The sequence below is a fragment of the Oncorhynchus gorbuscha genome, unplaced genomic scaffold (genome assembly GCF_021184085.1).
Source record: "Oncorhynchus gorbuscha isolate QuinsamMale2020 ecotype Even-year unplaced genomic scaffold, OgorEven_v1.0 Un_scaffold_1252, whole genome shotgun sequence".
NCBI lineage: Eukaryota > Metazoa > Chordata > Actinopteri > Salmoniformes > Salmonidae > Oncorhynchus > Oncorhynchus gorbuscha.
In genome coordinates, this window is record NW_025746084.1 from 114,083 (window position 1) to 137,367 (window position 23,285).

General features: G+C 44.3%; 1 protein-coding gene and 1 long non-coding RNA gene across 7 annotated transcripts in view; both read right to left on the reverse strand.

Annotated features, from left to right (window-relative positions):
• LOC124021914 (NACHT, LRR and PYD domains-containing protein 12-like) overlaps positions 1 to 23,285 on the reverse strand; it is a 119,294-nt gene that overhangs the window by 76,385 nt on the left and 19,624 nt on the right. The gene's annotated exons all lie outside the window — the stretch shown is intronic.
• Positions 15,533 to 20,178, reverse strand: LOC124021915. Its single transcript, XR_006836328.1, has 3 exons — positions 20,166 to 20,178; positions 16,177 to 16,223; positions 15,533 to 15,661 (listed from the first exon to the last, which is right to left on the reverse strand). It is a non-coding gene; the product is annotated as an uncharacterized LOC124021915 (long non-coding RNA).

Genomic DNA, 23,285 nt, shown 5'->3' on the forward strand with positions numbered 1-23,285 from the left:
CCAATAAATTTCAGAAGAAGTCAAACTGTGAAGAGGCACCCTTCTTCAACTTTATACTCTGTCACAGGAGGGCTGCGCACTCCCTCTTCTGGACGTTCTGTCTAAACACACACAACCTGTCCTTATTCCTACGGTTCTATCCTCACACAGAATTATATTACAGCTTCTCATTCATTCGTTTATTTGCATTCATTCATTCAATAAACTTTTGTTTTTACCTAAAAACAACAGAGGATTACTTTTTTCCTCTATGTGCTTAATACACTTCCTCAACATAAGCCTAGACTGATAGGATTTCTGGATATGACAAGACTACTGTCTAATCGGATCAGCTTGTCTTCATATCCTATTCATCCACCCCGTATTGATCTTTATTCTACGTTAGAGCAATATCGTGGCGTGACCTCCTGATTTTACAAACCCCCGTTTAGCGGAGCATTTCTAATATTCATAGGATTTCTTTTTGCAGTTGAACGATCAGCACAATCAGGCCTGCGTTCTTCCTGCCTTCTAAAATAGTCAGGCCTCCAGAATTTTTACAAGCGGTAGCCATGATTATTTTCTAACTACTTATTTATTCAGATCTCTATTCTTTTAGAGCTGTATTCATAAGTAACCTGTCCATTCAGACCTTCTACTAATTTTTATTGAAGCGGTATTACAGGATTTTTCTAACTACTTATCTGCAGATCTCTATTCTTTTAGAGCTGCATTCATAAGTAAACCTGTCCATTCAGCCCTTCTACTAATTTTTCTGAAGCGGTATTACAGGATTTTTCTAACTACTTATCTATGTTCTAACCATATAAGCAGGCAGCAGGTTGAATGAGCCGCACATCTCAAAACAGATCCTGAACGAGGCCCGGCCAAACTGTAGCCCTGCGCCCGATCCCAGCCCCAACATGCCGAATCACACCCGACACCAGCGAAGTTCACAGCCCCCACTAACTTACTCACTAGACATGCATGCACATTCGTATTTGCTATACAATTCCCAAAATCACACATGCATGCAATTCATTGAATTTCAAAAGTTCTTTAACATTTACTGGGTTTTCATTTTTAGGAAATTTTAAAGAGAGACCTACGTGACGTTCCCCCTCTGCTGGACAGGATCTCTGAAGCAATCTATACCAACATTTCAACTACGTAAGAACAAGCTTACCTTTTTTATAGTTGGTGGCCACCCTTGTTTGCCAGATTGCTCAAAGAACCCGCCGTCAGCCAAGAACGCCTCAGTCCCTGTCATTCCTGGCAAGCTCGCCAAGTTCTGTAGTGGCAAATCGGTTCAAATATAACACTTACAAGAACTGGTGAATTCAATATAGACTTTTAATACACCAGTATCAAACCGGAGTGGTCCGCGGAACACACCTTTTTCAGAGCCCTGGCTCTGTATTTATCCACATACAACATATGAGTCCATCCCACATGCAAATAAAGTTTACATCCCAATCCGTGCATCCTGCTTGTTCAGCTCAATAATGCTCATATCTGCTTTCCGTCAGATTATAATGATGACAAGTCCCTTGCTTTTTCCTGCACTCAACTAAATGCATCCTTTGTTTGTGTATTATCTAAGGTCAGCAGACTATGTGTCTCCTCTGTTTTTAGCGTGTCCAGCTATACTAAAAATACTATACATTCCTCTATGCTATAGGCTTGCTTTGTCCCTGCACTTAGCTCATTGTGTTCCTTTGTATGTGTGTCTTTATCTCGGATCAGCAGACTATGTGTCTCCTCTGTCATTCCTTCAGCATCTCCATGTCCTAAAAATATATGCCCTATATCTATAATCCATCCGTTGGTCATTTGGCTGACCCCCTCCTTTGTATGTCCCTCTGACCTTGGTTTGTCCAGCTGTCCTATGCTCTCATGGCCTTACTCTGGCCTCCTGTCCTATACAATAGACAATGCATTTTACCAGAATGGCAAATGCACTCTAAGTGTATCTTTCTCTTGTGTTACAGTATTATGTTTCTCCCTATATGTACATCTTTCTCCCACAATGCCCACCCAGACCCTCCCCTATAGGTTTAGCTTGTGCGGTCGGAGTCCGCACCTTGGGAAGTGGGGGGGGGGGGATGTCACGTTCTGACCATAGTTCTTTTGTGTTTTCCTTGTTTAAGTATTGGTCAGGACGTGAGCTGGGTGGGCATTCTATGTTATGGTTCTCAATCAGAGGCAGGTGTTAGTCATTGTCTCTGATTGGGAACCATATTTAGGTAGCCTGTTTTGTGTTGGGTTTTGTGGGTGGTTGTTTCCTGTCTTTGTGTTTGCTGTACCAGATGGGGCTGTTTTGTGTTGGGATTTGTGGGTGGTTGTTTCCTGTCTTTGTGTTTGCTGTACCAGATGGGGCTGTTTTGTGTTGGGTTTTGTGGGTGGTTGTTTCCTGTCTGTCATGTTTTGTCATATATTGTCTTGTCATTATGCTTTCCTTCTGTTCGTTTCCCCCTGCTGGTCTTATTAGGTTCGTTCCCTTTTTCTATCCCTCTCTCTCCCCCTCCCTCTCTCTCTTCTCTCTATCGTTCCGTTCCTGCTCCCAGCTGTTCCTATTCCCCTAATCAATCATTTAGTCTTCCCACACCTGTTCCCGATCCTTTTCCCTGATTAGAGTCCCTATTTCTCTCCTTGTTTTCCGTTCCTGCCCTGTCGGATCCTTATCTATTGTTCACCGGGCTGTGTTTGTGTATCGCCCTGTCGTGTCGTGTTTCCCTCAGATGCTGCGTGGTGAGCAGGTGTCTGAGTCTGCTAGGTTCAAGTGCCTTCCCGAGGCAACCTGCTGTTCAAGATCGAGTCTCCAGTCGGTTCTCGTCATTACGAGTGGAAGTTGTGTTTTTTGATTGTATTTTACTTTACTGGATTAAAGACTCTGTTTTCGCCAAGTCGCTTTTGGGTCCTCATTCACCTGCATAACAGAAGGATCCGACCAAGAATGGACCCAGCGACTATGGATTCTCTCTACTCTACTCTCGAGTTCCAGGGAGCGATGCTCGGCAGACACGAGCAGGAATTGTCTGCTGCTCGGCATGCCGTTGAGACCCTGGCCGCTCAGGTCTCCGACCTCTCAAGACAGTATCAGAGTCTTCGTCTCGTGTCACCAGCTACTTCCGGTTCTTCCGAGCCTCCGGAACCTAGGGTTAATAACCCACCTTGTTATTCTGGGCAGCCCACTGAGTGCCGCTCCTTTCTCACCCAGTGTGATATCGTGTTCTCTCTCCAACCCAACACATACTCAAGAGAGAGAGCTCGGATTGCCTACGTCATATCACTCCTTACTGGTCGGGCTCGGCAGTGGGGCACAGCTATCTGGGAGGCAAGCGCTGAGTGTACTAACAATTATCTGAACTTTAAAGAGGAGATGATAAGGGTTTTTGATCGCTCAGTTTTTGGGAAAGAAGCTTCCTGGTCCCTGTCTTCCCTATGTCAAGGTAATCGATCCATAACGGATTACTCAATAGAGTTTCGCACTCTTGCTGCCTCCAGTAACTGGAACGAGCAGGCGTTGCTCGCTCGTTTTCTGGAGGGACTCCACGCTAAGGTTAAGGATGAGATTCTCTCTCGGGAGGTTCCATCCAGCGTGGATTCTTTGATTGAACTCGCTATTCGCATTGAACGACGGGTAGATCTTCGTCACCGAGCTCATAGAAGAGAGCTCGCGTTAACTGTGTCTCCCCTCTCTCCGACACTACCGTCTTTCCCCACTGACTCAGGTGTTGAGCCCATGCAGCTGGGGGTATTCGCATCTCGACTAAGGAGAGGGAACGGAGAATCACCAACCGCCTCTGTCTCTATTGCGGTTCCGCTGGTCATTTTGTCATTTCATGTCCAGTTAAAGGCCAGAGCTCATCAGTAAGCGGAGGGCGACTGATAAGCGCTACTAGACGGTCCTCTCCGTCAAGTACATGTACTACTTTACCGGTCCATCTACGCTGGACCGGATCGGCAGCATCCTGCAGTGCATTAATAGACTCTGGGGCAGAGGGCTGTTTTATGGACGAAGCCTGGGCGCGGGAACATGACATTCCTCTCAGACAGTTAGGGAGCCCACGGTCATGTTTGCCTTGGATGGTAGTCCTCTCCCCAGTATATTATGTGAAACACTACCTTTAACCCTCAATGTATCTGGTAACCATAGTGAGACCATTTCTTTTTTGATTTTTTGTTCACCTTTTACACCTGTTGTTTTGGGTCATCCCTGGCTAGTGTGTCATAATCCTTCTTTTGATTGGTCTAGTGGTTCTGTCCTTTCCTGGAGCGTTTCTTGTCATGTGAAGTGTTTAATGTCTGCTATTTCTCCTGTTTGTTCTGTCCCCTCTTCTCAGGAGGAACCTGGTGATTTGACAGGAGTGCCGGAGGAATATCATGGTCTGCGCACGGTCTTCAGTCGGTCCAGAACCAACTCCCTTCCTCCTCACCGGTCGTATGATTGTTGTTCTGATCTCTTTAAGAAGCGTTTTGCATCCGCTCCTATCCTTGTTGCACCTGACGTCACTAAACAGTTTATTGTTGAGGTTGACGCGTCGGGGGTGGGCGTGGGAGCCATTCTGTCCCAGCGCTCCGATACTGACGATGGGGTCCACCCTTGTGCGTATTTTTCTGCATCTGCTCCTGGTCTTGCTGGGTCTCAGTCTGTTCTCTGCCATCGCATCTCTCCTGTTCTTGTTCCTGCCCTTGCTGTGTCTCAGTCTGTCCCTAGTTGTTACTCTCCTGGCCTGTTTGGTCCTGTTTGCTCTAAAGTTTTCAGTTCTCTACCCGTGTCTCATTTTTTTTTTAGAGTAGTACCCTAGTTTCCCTTTTTTTTAGTTTTTCCGTTACGGTCCTGAGGAGAGGAGTTGGGTTCTTTCTCGGGACGTGCTGGACCGTTTGATCTATGATTTCCTCCGTTGCCGCCAGTGTTCCTCCTCGAGAGCGCCAGGAGGCGCTCGGTGAGTGGGGGGTACTGTCATGTTTTGTCATATATTGTCTTGTCATTATGCTTTCCCTTCTGTTCGTTTCCCCCTGCTGGTCTTATTAGGTTCGTTCCCTTTTTCTATCCCTCTCTCTCCCCCTCCCTCTCTCTCTTCTCTCTATCGTTCCGTTCCTGCTCCCAGCTGTTCCTATTCCCCTAATCAATCATTTAGTCTTCCCACACCTGTTCCCGATCCTTTTCCCTGATTAGAGTCCCTATTTCTCTCCTTGTTTTCCGTTCCTGCCCTGTCGGATCCTTATCTATTGTTCACCGGGCTGTGTTTGTGTATCGCCCTGTCGTGTCGTGTTTCCCTCAGATGCTGCGTGGTGAGCAGGTGTCTGAGTCTGCTAGGTTCAAGTGCCTCCCCGAGGCAACCTGCTGTTCAAGATCGAGTCTCCAGTCGGTTCTCGTCATTACGAGTGGAAGTTGTGTTTTTTGATTGTATTTTACTTTACTGGATTAAAGACTCTGTTTTCGCCAAGTCGCTTTTGGGTCCTCATTCACCTGCATAACACTGTCTTTGTGTTTGCTGTACCAGATGGGGCTGTTTTGTGTTGGGTTTTGTGGGTGGTTGTTTCCTGTCTTTGTGTTTGCTGCACCAGATGGGCTGTTTCAGTTTTGCCACGTTTATTGTTTTGCAGTTTGTTCATGTTAAGTGTCTCTTATTAAAGAACCATGAACTTCAACCACGCTGTGTTTTGGGTCCGCCTTCACAGGAAGAAAGCCGTTACACCCAAACCTTAACCATTCATAATGAGGCCCTAAACGTTCTGTTATAACTCTGTCCCAAACCTTAACCATTCATAATGAGGCCCTAAACGTTCTGTTATAACTCTATCCCAAACCTTAACCATTCATAATGAGGCCCTAAACGTTCTGTTATAACTCTGTCCCAAACCTTAACCATTCATAATGAGGCCCTAAACGTTCTGTTATAACCTTAACCATTCATAATGAGGCCCTAAACGTTCTGTTATAACTCTATCCCAAACCTTAACCATTCATAATGAGGCCCTAATCTTAATGTTTAAACTCTATCCCAAACCTTAACCATTCATAATGAGGCCCTAAACGTTCTGTTATAACTCTATCCCAAACCTTAACCATTCATAATGAGGCCCTAATCTTAATGTTTAAACTCTATCCCAAACCTTAACCATTCATAATGAGGCCCTAAACGTTCTGTTTAAACTCTATCCCAAACCTGAACCATTCATAATGAGGCCCCAATCTTGATGTTTAAACTCTATCCCAAACCTTAACCATTCATAATGAGGCCCTAACCTTAATGTTTAAACTCTATCCCAAACCTTAACCATTCATAATGAGGCCCTAAACATTCTGTTTAAACTCTATACCAAACCTTAACCATTCATAATGAGGCCCTAAACGTTCTGTTATAACTCTATCCCAAACCTTAACCATTCATAATGAGACCCTAATCTTAATGTTTAAACTCTATCCCAAACCTTAACCATTCATAATGAGGCCCTAACCTTAATGTTTAAACTCTATCCCAAACCTAACCATTCATAATGAGGCCCCAATCTTGATGTTAAACTCTATCCCAAACCTTAACCATTCATAATGAGGCCCTAACCTTAATGTTTAAACTCTATCCCAAACCTTAACCATTCATAATGAGGCCCTAACCTTAATGTTTAAACTCTATCCCAAACCTTAACCATTCATAATGAGGCCCTAACCTTAATGTTTAAACTCTATCCCAAACCTTAACCATTCATAATGAGGCCCTAACCTTAATGTTTAAACTCTATCCCAAACCTTAACCATTCATAATGAGGCCCTAATCTTAATGTTTTAACTCTATCCCAAACCTTAACCATTCACAATGAGGCCCTAAACATCCTGTTTAAACTCTATCCCAAACCTTAACCATTCATAATGAGGCCCTAATCTTAATGTTTAAACTCTATCCCAAACCTTAACCATTCAAAATGAGGCCCTAACCTTAATGTTTAAACTCTATCCCAAACCTTAACCATTCATAATGAGGCCCTAAACTTAATGTTTAAACTCTATCCCAAACCTTAACCATTCATAATGAGGCCCAACACATTGTGTTAACACATCCGTGACCAACTGCAGTGGGGCAAAAAAGTATTTAGTCAGCCACCAATTGTGCAAGTTCTCCCACTTAAAAATATGAGAGGCCTGTAATTTTCATCATAGGTACACTTCAACTATGACAGACAAAACGAGGGGAAAAAAAACAGAAAATCACATTTTTAATTAATTTATTTGCCCATTATGGTGGAAAATAAGTATTTGGTCAATAACAAAAGTTTACACAGCAACTCGTATCCTCAGTGGAATAGTGACTCTCTAAGACCTAATTGAAACACAAACCAGGAAATGGAATCAGAGCTGTGTGTGTCATTCTTATCTAAAGTCCTGTTAACTCACAAAAACACACGCTTGCACGCACACACAACACACCCCTCTAGCTCAATGTTAACTCACACAAAAACACACATGTAAAAACGCTTGCACACACACACACACACACACACACACACACACACACACACACACACACACACACACACACACACACACACACACACACACACACACACACACACACACACACACACACACACACACACACACACACACACACACACACACACACACACACACACCTCTAGCTCAATCTAGCCATCTCTGGTCACTGTCAGTAGCTAGTTAATGAGAAGGGGACTAAAATCAATATACGCACCTTGGGAGGAATTCCTGATTACCTAGCCCTCGTGTCTGTCTGTCTGTCTGTCTGTCTGTCTGTCTGTCTGTCTGTCTGTCTGTCTGTCTGTCTGTCTGTCTGTCTGTCTGTCTGTCTGTCTGTCTGTCTGTCTGTCTGTCTGTCTGTCTGTCTGTCTGTCTGTCTGCCTCTGTCTGTCTGTCTGTCTGTCTGTCTATGTGTGTGTGTGTCCTTTATCTTCCTCAGTGGGGAAAGAGAGAAATGAATTAGTACATTTAAAGACGAACGTCGTCCTGAATAATTTCTGCTGACTAATCTCTCTCTCTGCTCTCCCTCCACAGCAACAGTAATATCATAGAGAGTCACTGATGTCACCCAGCCCATCAGGGCTCAAAGGCCCCCAATTACCAAACATAAAGCAAATTCCACATATCCTCTCTCTCTTTCCCTCTGTTCTGACTCTCTACCCTCCCTCCCTCCCTCTCTCCTCCCTCTGTTCTGACTCTCTCTCTCTCTTCCCTCTGTTCTGACTCTCTCCCCTCCATCTCTCTCTTTCCCTCTGTTCTGACTCTCTACCCTCCATCTCTCTCTTTCCCTCTGTTCTGACTTTCTACCCTCCCTCTCTCTCTCTTCCCTCTGTTCTGACTTTCTACCCTCCCTCTCTCTCTCTCTCCCTCCATCTCTCTTTCCCTCTGTTCTGACTCTCTCCTCTCTGTTCTGACTCTCTCCCCTCCATCTCTCTTTCCCTCTGTTCTGACTTTCTACCCTCCCTCTCTCTCTCTTCCCTCTGTTCTGACTCTCTCCCCATCCCTCTCTCTCTCTTCCCTCTGTTCTGACTATCTCTCTCTCTCTCTCTGTTCTGACTCTCTCCCTCCCTCTCTCTCTCTTTCCCTCTGTTCTGACTCTCTCCCTCCCTCCCTCTCTCTTTCCCTCTGTTCTGACTTTCTACCCTCCATCTCTCTCTTCCCTCTGTTCTGACTCTCTCCCCTCTCTCTCTCTCTCTTTCCCTCTGTTCTGACTTTCTACCCTCCCTCTCTCTCTTTCCCTCTGTTCTGACTCTCTCCCCTCCCTCTCTCTCTTTCCCTCTGTTCTGACTCTCTACCCTCCCTCTCCCTCTGTGATATCTACGTTTTTTTTAAATAAAAATGTTCACACATAAAGTGAACCGTTTTTGCTTTGTAATTCTGGGTTATTGTGTGTAGATTGATGAGGGGAAAAACACATTTAATTCATTTTAGAATAAGTCTGTAACGTGACAAAATGTGTAAAAAGTCAAGGGGTCTGAATACTTTCTGAATGTTACTGTATATCAGTATATTAGACTCTCTCTCTCTCTGTATATCAGTATATTAGACTCTCTCTCTCTGTATATCAGTATATTAGACTCTCTCTCTCTGTATATCAGTATATTAGACTCTCTCTCTCTCTCTGTATATCAGTATATTAGACTCTCTCTCTCTGTATATCAGTATATTAGACTCTCTCTCTCTGTATATCAGTATATTAGACTCTCTCTCTCTGTATATCAGTATATTAGACTCTCTCTCTCTGTATATCAGTATATTAGACTCTCTCTCTCTCTCTCTCTCTCTCTCTCTCTGCAGTGATGTTGTTTTCATCACTTCTGGTTGAACACTGCCATCAAGTGGTGATTGTCCAAACTGCACCACTGTTAAGATAAGAGAAAGTGAGAGATAATAATAATAAATAATAATAATAGAGAGAAAAAAGTGTGGGAGAGAGAGAGAGCAGAGAGAGCAGAGTGTGGGAGAGAGAGAGAGAGAGAGCAGAGTGTGTGGGAGAGAGAGAGAGCAGTGTGGGAGAGAGAGCAGAGAGAGCAGAGAGCAGACAGTGTGGGAGAGAGAGAGAGAGAGAGCAGACAGTGTGGGAGAGAGAGAGCAGAGAGCAGAGAGCAGAAGTGTGGGGAGAGAGAGAGAGCAGAGTGTGGGGAGAGAGAGAGAGAGAGCAGATGTGTGTGAGAGAGAGCAGCAGTGGGGAGCAGAGCAGAGTGTGGGAGAGAGCAGAGTGTGTGGGAGAGAGAGCAGAGAGAGAGCAGAATGTGGGAGAGAGAGCAGAGAGAGAGCAGAGTGTGTGGGAGAGAGAGAGCAGAGCATGTGGGAGAGAGAGCAGAGAGAGCAGAGTGTGTGGGGAGAGAGAGAGAGAGAGCAGAGTGTGTGGGAGAGAGAGCAGAGATGTGGGAGAGAGCAGAGTGTGTGGGAGAGAGAGAGCAGAGGATGCAGGAGAGAGAGCAGAGAGAGCAGAGTGTGTGGGAGAGAGAGCAGAGAGCAGACAGTGTGGGAGAGAGAGCAGAGAGAGCAGAGTGTGTGGGAGAGAGAGAGAGAGAGAGCAGAGCAGAGTGGGAGAGAGAGAGCAGAGCATGTGGGGAGAGAGAGCAGAGAGAGAGCAGAATGTGGGAGAGAGAGCAGAGAGAGAGCAAAATGTGGAGAGAGAGCAGAGAGAGAGCAGAATGTGGGAGAGAGAGCAGAGAGAGAGCAGAATGTGGGAGAGAGAGCAGAGAGAGAGAGCAGAATGTTTTCTATAGGAGAGCAGAGCTGAGAGAGAGCAGAATGTGGGAGAGAGAGCAGAGAGAGAGCAGAATGTGGGAGAGAGAGCAGAGAGAGAGCAGAATGTGGGAGAGAGAGAGCAGATATGTGGGAGAGAGAGCAGAGAGAGCAGAGAGTGTGGGAGAGAGAGCAGATGTGGGAGAGAGAGAGAGCAGAATGTGTGGGAGAGAGAGAGCAGAGCATGTGGGAGAGAGAGCAGAGAGAGAGCAGAATGTGGGAGAGAGAGCAGAGAGAGAGCAGAGTGTGGGAGAGAGAGAGCAGCATGTGGGAGAGAGAGCAGAGAGAGAGCAGAATGTGGGAGAGAGAGCAGAGAGAGAGCAAATGTGGAGAGAGTGTCCAGAGAGAGAGCAGAATGTGGGAGAGAGAGCAGAGAGAGAGCAGAATGTGGGAGAGAGAGCAGAGAGAGAGCAGAATGTGGGAGAGAGAGCAGAATGTGGGAGTTGAGAGCAGAGAGAGAGCAGAATGTGGAGAGAGAGAGCAGAGAGAGAGCAGATGTGTGGAGAGAGAGAGCAGAATGTGTGGGGAGAGAGAGCAGAGAGAGCAGAGTGTGTGGAGAGAGAGAGCAGAATGTGGGGAGAGAGAGAGCAGTGTGTGGGAGAGAGAGAGAGCAGCAATGTGGGAGAGAGAGCAGAGTGTGTGAGAGAGAGAGAGAGAGAACAGAGAGAGCAGAGAGCAGGCTGAGAGAGAAGCAGAGAGAGAGCAGATAGAGCAGAGCGAGCAGAGAGAGCAGAGTCCAGAGAGTGAGAGAGAAGAGGGCAGAGAGAGCAGAGAACAGAGAGAGCAGAGAACAGAGCAGAAGTGTGCAGAGAACAGAGCAGAAAGAGAGAGAACTCTGTTTCTGTAGTAACCCTGCATTACAACACTCTGTTGCTGTGTGACCCTGCATTACAACACTATGTTGCTATGTAACCCTGCATCACAACACTCTGTTGTACTAATTGTACAATTTGTTTAATTCTATTCCACATATTTAATTGTTTTGTATTTCATTTCATATTTGTTTCATGTTTCAACCAGTCGCAGGTTAACATCAACCTGACAGAGGAAACGTAAAATCAATAAACAAACTGTTTTCACAATTAACAGCCTTTTCTTGTTTCAATTATGTTTTATTATGAAAAGTACAATATATCCTTGATTACATGTACAACTATGGAGCGTATGTCCATATATAATTATACAATTGTATATAATTTGTTTTTCAACATAAAAGACAACACATGATTACATTGGTATTTTAACAGTGTTGTTGTATGAGGTTCTCACAACTATAGAAAGACGCGCATGTGTGTGTGTGTGTCCAGGTGTGTGTGTGTGTGTGTGTGTGTGTCTGTGAGTGTGTGTGTGTGTGTCCTGTGTGTGTGTGTGTGTCCAGTGTGTGTGTGTGTCCAGTGTGTGTGTGTGTGTGTGTGTCCAGATGTGTCTGTGTGTCCAGTGTGTGTGTGTGTCCAGAGTGTGTGTGTGTGTGTGTGTGTGTGTGTGTGTGTCCAGTGTGTGTGTGTCCAGTGTGTCCAGTGTGTGTGTGTGTGTGTGTGTGTCCAGTGTGTGTGTGTGTCCAGTGTGTGTGTGTGTCTAGAGTGTGTGTGTGTGTCCAGTGTGTGTGTGTGTGTGTGTGTGTGTGTGTGTGTGTGTGTCCAGAGTGTGTGTGTGTGTGTGTGTGTGTGTCCAGTGTGTGTGTGTGTGTGTGTGTGTGTGTGTGTGTGTGTGTGTCCAGTGTGTGTGTGTGTGTGTGTCCAGTGTGTGTCCAGTGTGTGTGTGTGTGTGTGTGTGTGTCCAGTGTGTGTGTGTCCAGTGTGTGTGTGTGTGTGTGTGTCCAGTGTGTGTGTGTGTCCAGTGTGTGTGTGTGTCCAGTGTGTGTGTGTGTCCAGTGTGTGTGTGTGTCCAGTGTTTGTGTGTGTGTGTGTCCAGAGTGTATTTGTCCAGTGTGTGTTTGTCCAGTGTGTGTGTGTCCAGTGTGTGTGTGTGTGTCCTGTGTGTGTGTTTGTGTGTGTATTTGTCCAGTGTGTGTGAGTGTGTGTGTTTGTCCAGTGTGTGTGTGTCCAGTGTGTGTGTGTGTCCAGTGTGTGTGTGTGTCCAGAGTGTGTGTGTCCAGAGTGTGTGTGTCCCCAGTGTGTGTGTGTGTGTGTCCAGTGTGTGTGTGTGTGTGTCCAGAGTGTGTGTGTGTCCTGTGCTTGTGTGTGTGTGTGTGTGTGTGTGTGTGTGTGTGTGTATTTGTCCAGTGTATGTGTGTGTCCAGTGTGTGTGTGTGTGTGTGTGTGTGTGTGTGTGTGTGTGTGTGTGTCCTGTGTGTGTGTGTGTGTGTGTCTGTGTGTGTGTGTCGTGTCTGTGTGTGTGTCTCCAGTGTGTGTGTGTGTGTCCAGAGTGTGTGTTTGTGTCCAGAGTGTGTGTGTGTCCAGAGTGTGTGTGTCCAGAGTGTGTGTGTCCAGTGTGTGTGTGTGTCCAGAGTGTGTGTGTGCATCCAGTGTGTGTGTGTGCGTGTGTATTTGTCCAGTGTGTGTGTGTGTGTGTGTGTGTGTGTGTGTGTCCAGAGTGTGTGTGTGCGTCCAGTGTGTGTGTGTGTGTGTGTCCAGTGTGTGTGTGTGTCCAGTGTGTGTCCAGTGTGTGTGTGTGTCCAGTGTGTGTGTGTGTGTGTGTGTGTGTGTGTGTGTGTCCAGTGTGTGTGTGTCCTGTCTGTGTGTGTGTGTGTGTGTGTGTCCAGTGTGTGTGTGTGTCCAGTGTGTGTGTGTGTCCAGTGTGTGTGTGTCCAGTGTGTGTGTGTCCAGTGTGTGTGTGTGTGTGTGTCCAGTGTTTGTGTGTGTGTGTGTGTGTGTCCTGTGTGTGTGTGTCCTGTGTGTGTGTGTGTGTGTGTGTGTGTGTGTGTGTGTGTGTGTCCAGTGTGTGTGTGTCCAGTGTGTGTGTCGTGTGTGTGTGTGTGTGTGTGTGTGTGTGTGTGTCCAGTGTGTGTGTGTGTGTGTGTGTCCAGTGTGTGTGTGTGTGTGTGTGTGTGTGTGTGTCCAGTGTCTCCAGTGTTGTGTGTGTGTGTGTGTGTCCAGTGTGTGTGTGTGTGTCCAGTGTGTGTGTGTCCATGTGTGTGTGTGTGTGTGTGTGTGTGTGTGTGTGTGTGTGTCCAGTGTGTGTGTGTGTTCAGTGTGTGTGTGTGTCCAGTGTGTGTGTGTCCAGTGTGTGTGTGTGTGTGTGTGTGTCCAGTGTGTGTGTGTGTGTGTGTGTGTGTGTGTGTGTGTGTGTGTGTGTGTGTCCAGTGTGTGTGTGTGTGTGTGTGTGTGTGTGTGTGTGTGTGTGTGTGTGTGTCCAGTGTGTGTGTGTGTGTGTGTGTGTGTGTGTGTGTGTGTGTGTGTGTGTGTGTGTGTGTGTGTGTGTGTGTGTGTGTGTCCAGTTTTGTGTGTGTGTGTCCAGTGTGTGTGTGTGTGTGTGTGTGTGTGTGTGTGTTCAGTGTGTGTGTGTGTGTCCAGTGTGTGTGTGTGTGTTCCAGTGTGTGTGTGTGTCCAGTGTTTGTGTGTGTGTGTGTCGGTGTGTGTGTGTGTGTGTGTGTGTGTGTGTGTCCAGTGTGTGTGTGTGTGTGTTCTGTGTGTGTGTGTGTCCAGTGTGTGTGTGTGTGTGTTGTGTGTGTGTGTGTCAGTGTGTGTGTGTGTGTTTGTTTGTTTCCAGCGTGTGTTTGCGTGTCTCAGTGTGTGTGTGTGTTTGTCTGTGTCTGTGTGTGTGTGTGTGTCCAGTGTGTGTGTGTGTGTGTGTGTGTGTGTGTGTGTGTGTGTGTGTGTGTGTGTGTCCAGTGTGTGTGTGTGTGTGTGTGTGTGTGTGTGTGTGTGTGTGTGTCCAGTGTGTGTCCTGTGTGTCCAGTGTGTGTGTGTGTGTCAGTGTGTGTGTGTATCAGTGTTTGTGTATCAGTGTGTGTGCATCAGTGTGTGTGTGTCAGTCTGTGTGTGTATCAGTGTGTGTGTGTGTCAGTGTGTGTGTATCAGTCTGTGTGTGTATCAGTGTGTGTGTGTGTCAGTGTGTGTGTGTGTGTGTGTGTGTGTGTATCAGTGTGTGTGTATGTGTGTGTGTGTGTGTGTGTGTATCAGTGTGTGTGTGTGTGTGTCATGTGTGTGTGTGTCAGTGTGTGTGTGTATCAGTGTGTGTGTGTATCAGTGTGTGTGTGTCAGTGTGTGTGTATCAGTGTGTGTGTGTCAGTGTGTGTGTGTGTGTGTGTGTGTGTCAGTGTGTGTGTATCAGTGTGTGTGTGTCCAGTGTCAGTGTGTGTGTGTGTCAGTGTGTGTGTATCAGTGTGTGTGTGTATGTGTGTGTCAGTGTGTGTGTGTCAGTGTGTGTGTGTGTGTGTCAGTGTGTGTGTGTCAGTCTGTGTGTGTCAGTGTGTGTGTGTGTGTGTGTGTGTAGTGTGTGTGTGTGTGTCAGTGTGTGTGTGTGTGTGTGTGTGTGTATCAGTGTGTGTGTGTATCAGTGTGTGTGTGTATCAGTGTGTGTGTGTATCAGTGTGTGTGTGTGTATAGTGTGTGTGTGTGTCAGTGTGTGTGTGTGTGTGTATCAGTGTGTGTGTGTATCAGTGTGTGTGTGTATCAGTGTGTGTGTGTGTGTATCAGTGTGTGTGTGTATCAGTGTGTGTGTGTATCAGTGTGTGTGTATCAGTGTGTGTGTGTGTGTGTATCAGTGTGTGTGTGTATCAGTGTGTGTGTGTATCAGCAGGTGTGTATCAGTGTGTGTGTATCAGTGTGTGTTAGTGTGTGTGTATCAGTGTGTGTGTATCAGTGTGTTGTGTGTGTATGTGTGTGTGTGTATCAGTGTGTGTGTGTATCAGTGTGTGTGTATCTGTGTGTGTGTCCAATGTGTGTGTGTGTGTTCGTGTCCAGTGTGTGTGTGTGTGTGTGTGTGTGTGTACCCAGTGTGTGTGTGTATCACTGACAGAGGGACACTGAGGAGTCATACATCCCCAAACCCTAAACCCTGGATAGAGGGGCTCAGTGAATGTGGAGGTGAATGTGATCAGGTGGGTCAGTGTGTCAGAGGAGGCTCTATAGAAGGACAGAGTGCCGGCTGGCCAGTCCAGATACACTCCTACTCTGTGGGAGCTGGAGGGGGGACGTCTATGGTAGTGGGATTATTATTGTGCCTGGCAGAGTAACTGTTGTCAGAGCAGAACAGACTCCAGGACTTGTCATTGTATCCAAGACAACAGTCCTTAACCCCTCCTCTCCTGCTGATTCCTTTATATGTCACTCCTATAACAGCCCCCATTATCCCACTCCACTCTACCTCCCAGTAACAGCGCCCAGTCAGACCCTCTCTACACAGCACCTGTCTCCCAGTCCTCAAATCTCTCTGGGTGATCAGGATACGGCTGCTCCTCTCTCCTCCATGTCACCTTTCTGTTCTCCTCAGACAGAGAGAGGCGTCTGTTTACTGTGTTTGGGTCCAGTGTGAGATCACAGACATCTGATGGATGAAACCAGACACAATATTAGAAATCATCATCATTCACATTAGAATGTTAACTCACTTTTCACTAATTCATTTAATGTAGATGTTTCTAGGTATCAAAAGGAGAAGTTAAGGTAACTTGAGACTTGTTAAATGATCATATGTTATACTGTATGGTAATATAAAACACACTTATTCCCATTAATTACACACACACACACACACACACACACACACACACACACACACACACACACACACACACACACACACACACACACACACACACACACACACACACACACACACACACACACACACACACACACACACACACACACACACACACACACACACACACACAGTCAAATCAACTCTTTGTAATCTTTGGTGTCCCTGATTTCTGCTTCTGTAGAACTACAGCTGATATTTAATATGACCAAGTTAGTAATGATGGTGGTCTTTGACTTTGACTTAACTTGAATTAAGACTTATTCTTAGTCATATTCTTCACAGCAGTCAACACTCACATTTTCTAAGTCCAGGTTTCATTCTGTTCTCTCCACCATGTTCCACACTGTAGCGGTAAGCAGAAGAACAGACAGTCATTGAGGGATACACCTGAACTCACACACACACACACACACACACACACACACACACACACACACATACATAACTTTGTCCAAGTGGTGGTCAGAATGTTTGTCTTAACCAGCCTGATAAGTCAAACATGTCTGATATGAACATTGACATAAACCCTCTACATACTTGAGTTTCTCCAGTCTGCAGTGTGGATCCTCCAGTCCAGCAGAGAGCAGTCTGACTCCTGAGTCTCCTGGGTGATTGTAGCTCAGGTCCAGCTCTCTCAGGTGTGAGGGGTTTGACCTCAGAGCTGAGACCAGAGAAGCACAGCCTTCCTCTGTGACTAGACAGCCTGACAGCCTGCAAAGAGTCAAATCATATTAAAATCACACTGCTATTCTTTGGTGGTGAAAATAGTGGCAGTATATTTTTTCAACATATTCAGATATATCAGTGTCCTGAAACCTTCCATATCTATTCATAAATGAATGTATCATTATTAGAAATGACAAATTATTAAAGTATTGCCTGCAGATAGAAACATGAACAGTACAATCATTTGAGTAGACTGACCAGACCAGTTTAAAAATCAGTATCAGTCAAAAGACAGACAGTGAGGTATCAGATTTAGATTGTATTGAGTATACAGTCCACACCATATCTATTTAGACAGTGAGGTATCAGATTTAGATTGTATTGAGTATACAGTCCACACCATATCTATTTAGACAGTGAGGTATCAGATTTAGATTGTATTGAGTATACAGTCCACACCATATCTATTTAGACAGTATCATTTAGATTGTATTGAGTATACAGTCACACCATATCTATTTAGACAGTGAGGTATCAGATTTGAGTATACAGTCCACACCATATCTATTTAGACAGTGAGGTATCAGATTTAGATTGTATTGAGTATACAGTCCACACCATATCTATCTATTTAGACAGTGAAGTTAACATTTTAAATGTGTCTCTATACTCCAACATTTTAGATTTCAGATCAAATGTTTCATTTGAGGTGACAGTTTATAAGGTCACCTTTTATTTGAGCATATTTTAACACGTACAGTTGAAGTCAGAAGTTTACATACACCTTAGCCAAATACATTTAAACTCAATTTTTACAATTCCTGACATTTAATCCTAGTTAAAATTCCCTGTCTTAGGTCAGTTAGGATCACCACTTTATTTTAAGAATGTGAAATGTCAGAATAATAGTAGAGAGAATTATTTCTTTCAGCTTTTATTTCTTTCAACACATTCCCAGTGGGTCAGAAGTTTACATACACTCAATTAGTTTTTGGTAGCATTTCCTTTAAATTGTTTATCTTGGGTCAAATGTTTCAAGTAACCTTCCACAAGCTTCCCACAATAAGTTGGGTGAATTTTGGCCCATTCCTCCTGACAGAGCTGGTGTAACTGAGTCAGGCTTGTAGGTCTCCTTGCTCACACATGCTTTTTCAGTTCTGCCCTCAAATTGTCTGTAGAATTAAGGTCAGGGCTTTGTGATGGCATTGACTTAGTTGTCCTTAATCCATTTTGCCACAACTAATGTCACCTTTTATTTGAGGAAATTTTAATACATATGTGTTTCAATGTTTAGAAAAATTAAAGCATTTTATGTATCTAGTCCCACTATTTGAAGAAGTCATAAGTATTCTGACACTTAAAGTGTATTAAATTAGTCAAAAGTATATCTGGTCCCATATTCATCAAACACAATGAGACATCAAGCCTGTGACGTCTTGACTGAGAAAGATCATGAATAATAATGAGTGAGAAAGTTACAGAGACTACAACAAAACATGCTAACCTCTCACCATTACCAATAACAGAGACTACAACAAAACATACTAACCTCTCACCATTACCAATAACAGAGACTACAACAAAACATACTAACCTCTCACCATTACCAATAACAGAGACTACAACAAAACATACTAACCTCTCACCATTACCAATAACAGAGACTACAACAAAACACAAAACTAACCTCTCACCATTACCAATAACAGAGACTACAACAAAACATGCTAACCTCACCATTCACCATTACCAATAACAGAGACTACAACAAAACATGACTACAACAAAACATGCTAACCTCTCACCATTACCAATAACAGAGACTACAACAAAACATACTAACCTCTCACCATTACCAATAACAGAGACTACAACAAAACATGCTAACCTCTCACCATTACCAATAACAGAGACTACAACAAAACATGCTAACCTCTCACCATTACCAATAACAGAGACTACAACAAAACATGCTAACCTCTCACCATTACCAATAACAGAGACTACAACAAAACATACTAACCTCTCACCATTACCAATAACAGAGACTACAACAAAACATGCTAACCTCTCACCATTACCAAAACAGAGACTACAACAAAACATGCTAACCTCTCACCATTACCAATAACAGAGCTAACTACAACAAAACATGCTAACCTCTCACCATTACCATTATAACAGAGACTACAACAAAACATGCTAACCTCTCACCATTACCAATAACAGAGACTACAACAAAACATACAACAAAACTAACCTCTCACCATTACCAATAACAACAAAAGGCTACACCATTACCAATAACAGAGACTACAACAAAACATGCTAACCTCTCACCATTACCAATAACAGAGGGGGTCTGATCTTTGTACCTACAACAAAACTTCATCATTCATCATTATTCTCAGACTTCACCTCTGTAACTTCATCATTCATTCATTATTATCCATAATCATGGTACCATCCACATGAATGTAGGAGTGTTCAGAAACATATTCTATTCTTACTGACAATACAAGTGAAGTGACTCCAAAATGACAGGACATTATTCACCATCCAGTTTCTATTAGGAAAACATCTAAAACACAACCAAGACAAACTGCAAATTAATTCAACAAGTTAGTAGAATCACAAGCTTGATGTAATCACTGCAGGCATGGAATATGGGACCAAATACTAAACGTATGACTACTTTAATAAACTATAAGTGAATATAACCAAATAATTACGACTTTTCAAATGGGAGAACTACATACATAAAGTGCTTTCATATCTGCTAATACTGACCTCAGAGTCTCCAGTTTACAGTGGGGATTCCCCAGTCCAGCAGAGAGCAGCTTCACTCCTGAATCCTTCAGGTCATTGTTACTCAGGTCCAGCTCTCTCAGGTGTGAGGGGTTTGACCTCAGAGCTGAGACCAGAGAAGCACAGCCTTCCTCTCCACAGCCTGACAGCCTGACAAAGAGATCATCATGACTTCACAAACACACTGTTCATTTCACAAGTAGAATGTACATGAAAAAGGAAAATGAACCTTTAATTGTGATTGATATGTGAAATTAACAGAATATTTAGTTAGTTAACCACAACACCCCTGTGGTGAAACGATTATTGCTGTGGAAGGTAATGAGCAACATATTGTGTGTGTGTGTGTGTGTGTGTGTGTGTGTGTGTGTGTGTGTGTGTGTGTGTGTGTGTGTGTGTGTGTGTGTGTGTGTGTGTGTGTGTGTGTGTGTGTGTGTGTGTGTGTGTGTGTGTGTGTGTGTGTGTGTGTGTCCTGTTGGTGTCCTATGTGTGTTCAGTGAGTGTTAAGTGTGTGTTTAGTGAGTGTTTCTTGCCAGTGTGTCCAGTGTGTGTTAAGTGTGTGTTCAGTGAGGGTGTCTTGCCAGTGTGTCCAGTGTGTGCGTGTGTAAAGTATGCCAGTGTGTGTTTGAAAGGACACAATGGCCAAACACAATGGACACACACAGGACACACACACACAGGACACACACACACTGGACACACACACACAGAGCATATACCTTTGTCCAAGTGGTGGTCAGAATGTTTGTCTTAACCAGCCTGATAAGTCCAACATGTCTGATATGAACATTGACATAAACCCTCTACATACTTGAGTTTCTCCAGTCTGCAGTGTGGATCCTCCAGTCCAGCAGAGAGCAGTCTGACTCCTGAGTCTCCTGGGTGATTGTAGCTCAGGTCCAGCTCTCTCAGGTGTGAGGGGTTTGACCTCAGAGCTGCGACCAGAGACGCACAGCCTTCCTCTGTGACTAGACAACCTGACAGCCTGCAAAGAGATCATCATGTAATTGTGACTTTTTCAAATGAAATATAGAAACATGTATAGATCTGGTGAACAGTTATCACTTGTTGACCAACTACAGGAATACTGACCTCAGAGTCTCCAGTTTACAGTGGGGATTCCCCAGTCCAGCAGAGAGCAGCTTCACTCCTGAATCCTTCAGGTCATTGTTACTCAGGTCCAGCTCTCTCAGGTGTGAGGGGTTTGACTCCAGAGCTGAGACCAGAGAAGCACAGCCTTCCTCTGTGACTCCACAGCCTGACAGCCTGACAAAGAGATCATCATGACTTCACAAACACACTGTTAATTTAACACCAGTAGTGTCGAAGGACAATGGCAGATGCATTTGGTTTATTCTCTCAAACAAGATATTGATTCATCTTCCGTCTCCTAGAATTGTATGGTCATATTGTTATACTAATGTGAAAATCCATTAATTTATTGAATATGTTATTCAATATAATATTATATACATATTATATTACATATTTTTCTCTAAACTGAATATTTCTTCCTGATGATTAGTTCTTATATGTCATTTTATTTACTCACAGAGCAGCTCTGGAGGCTTTGACCACTGGCAGCAGCCTCAGAAGACCTTCCTCTGATCTGGAGTATTTCTTCAGGTCAAACACATCCAGCTCCTTTTTCTGAAGTCAGCAACACAAAGACCAGAGCTGACCACTGTGCAGGTGACAGGTTGGGTTCTGAGAGACTTCCTGATCTCAGGTAGCTTTGGATCTCCTCCACTAGAGAATGGTCATTCAGTTCATTCAGACAGTGGAACAGATTGATGCTCCTCTCTGGAGAGGGATTCTCCCTGATCTTCTCCTTGATGTACTTGACTGTTTCTTCATGGGTCTGTGAGCTGCTTCTTGACTTTGTCAGTAGACCTCGTAAGTGCTTCTGATTGGACTCCAGTGAGAGGCCCAGAAGGAAGCGGAGGAAAAGGTCTAAGTTTCCTGTCTCACTTTGTAACGTTTTATCCACAGCACTCTTGTAGAAAGCAACTTCAGGCTCGTCGTTTGTTTTCAGTTTGTCCATGAGATTCTCATTGTTGTTGATGAATGAGAGGAACACATATACAGCAGCCAGAAACTCCTGAATGCTCAGATGAACAAAGCAGAACACCTTGTCCTGGTACAGCACATTCCTCTTTAAAGAGCTGTGTGCACAATCCTGAGTACACTGAGGCTTCATTGACATCAATGCCAGCCTCTGTCAGGTCTTCTTCATAGAAAATCAGATTGCCCTTCACAAGCTGTTGAAAAGCCAGTTTTCCCAGTGACAGAATGCTCTCTTTATTCCAGTGTGGACCTGTCTCTTCTTTCCCAAGATACTTTTCATTCTTCTGTTTGGTATGAAACACCACAAGGTGTGTGTACATCTCAGTCAGAGTCTTGGGCATCTCTTCTCTCTTGTGTTTCAGCATGTGTTCAAGGACTGTTGCAGAAATCCAACAGAAGACTGGAATGTGGCACATGATGTGGAGGCTCCTTGATGTCTTTATGTGTGAGATGATTCTGCTGGCCAGGTCCTCATCACTGAATCTCTTCCTGAAGTACTCCTCCTTCTGTGGGTCATTGAACCCTCGTACCTCTGTCACCTGGTCAACACACCCTGAAGGGATCTTATTGGCTGCTGCAGGTCGGGTAGTTATCCAGAGGAGAGCAGAGGGAAGCAGATTTCCCTTGATGAGATTTGTCAGCAGAACATCCACTGAGGTTGACTCTGTGACGTCCCAACAGATCTTGTTCTTCTGGAAGTCTAGGGGCAGTCGGCACTCATCCAGACCATCAAAGATGAACAGAACTTTGTACTTGTTGTAGTTGGAGATTCTTGATTGTTTGGTTTCCATTGAGAAGTGATTAAGAAGTTCAATGAAAGTGTGTTTGTCCTCTTTCATCAAATTCAGCTCCCGGAAAGGGAATGAAAATACAAATTGGACATCCTGATTTGCTTTTCCTTCAGCCCAGTCCAGAATGAACTTCTGCACAGAGACTGTTTTTCCAATGCCAGCGACTCCCTTTGTCAGCACAGTTCTGATAAGTTTGTCTTGTCCAGTTAAGGGTTTGAAGATGTCGTTACATTTGATTGGAGTCTCTGGTCTTGCTTGTTTCCTGGTTGTTGTCTCAATCTGTCTCAGCTCATGTTCATTATTGACCTCCCCTGTTCCACCCTCTGTGATGTAGAGCTCTGTGTAGATCTTATTGAGAAGTGTTGGGTTTCCTTGTTGAGCGATCCCCTCAAATACACATTGAAACTTCTTCTTTAGATTAGATTTGAGTTCACGTTGGCAAATCACAGCAAGCTCATCTGAATCTAGAAATAACAGAGGATATTAATATTATGTCTGTTTTAATGTCTACAGTATTGAAGGACTGTTATAAAGTTGTAAATTATAATAATGTATTCTCTAAACTGACTGTATAAATGTGTAAATGTTTTCATAATGCGTTACAGACTGGTGTGACTGATTATATTATTATTGGTATTATTGATGGTATTATTAATGTTCTCTCTCTAAATTAATCAACACAACACATCCCTGCTGCTACTTGATGAGGTCACTAGGTGTTGTGTTAAGGCTGCTACAATATCATTGAATTACACAGCTACTTTAGCTGTACTTTAGCTACAGCTTTTAAATGTTATAAAACATCATACAACATGAGGCAGACAGATCTTACATTTCTCCAGTGTGTCAGCAAGCTCCTTCTGGTTCATTTTCCTCAGGATGTGCAGTGTGATCTTCAGAGCCCCCTCTCTGGCACTGCTCTCCTGCTTCTCATCTTCAGCGTCCACCACTTCCTTATCCTGCTTCTGACTCTCAAAGCCTTCTGGGAGTTCTGGACTAAGAATCCTCTTGAACATCTTCAGCTCGTTCTTCACAAATGTCAGAATTTTCTCTTCAAGCAACTGAAATAAATA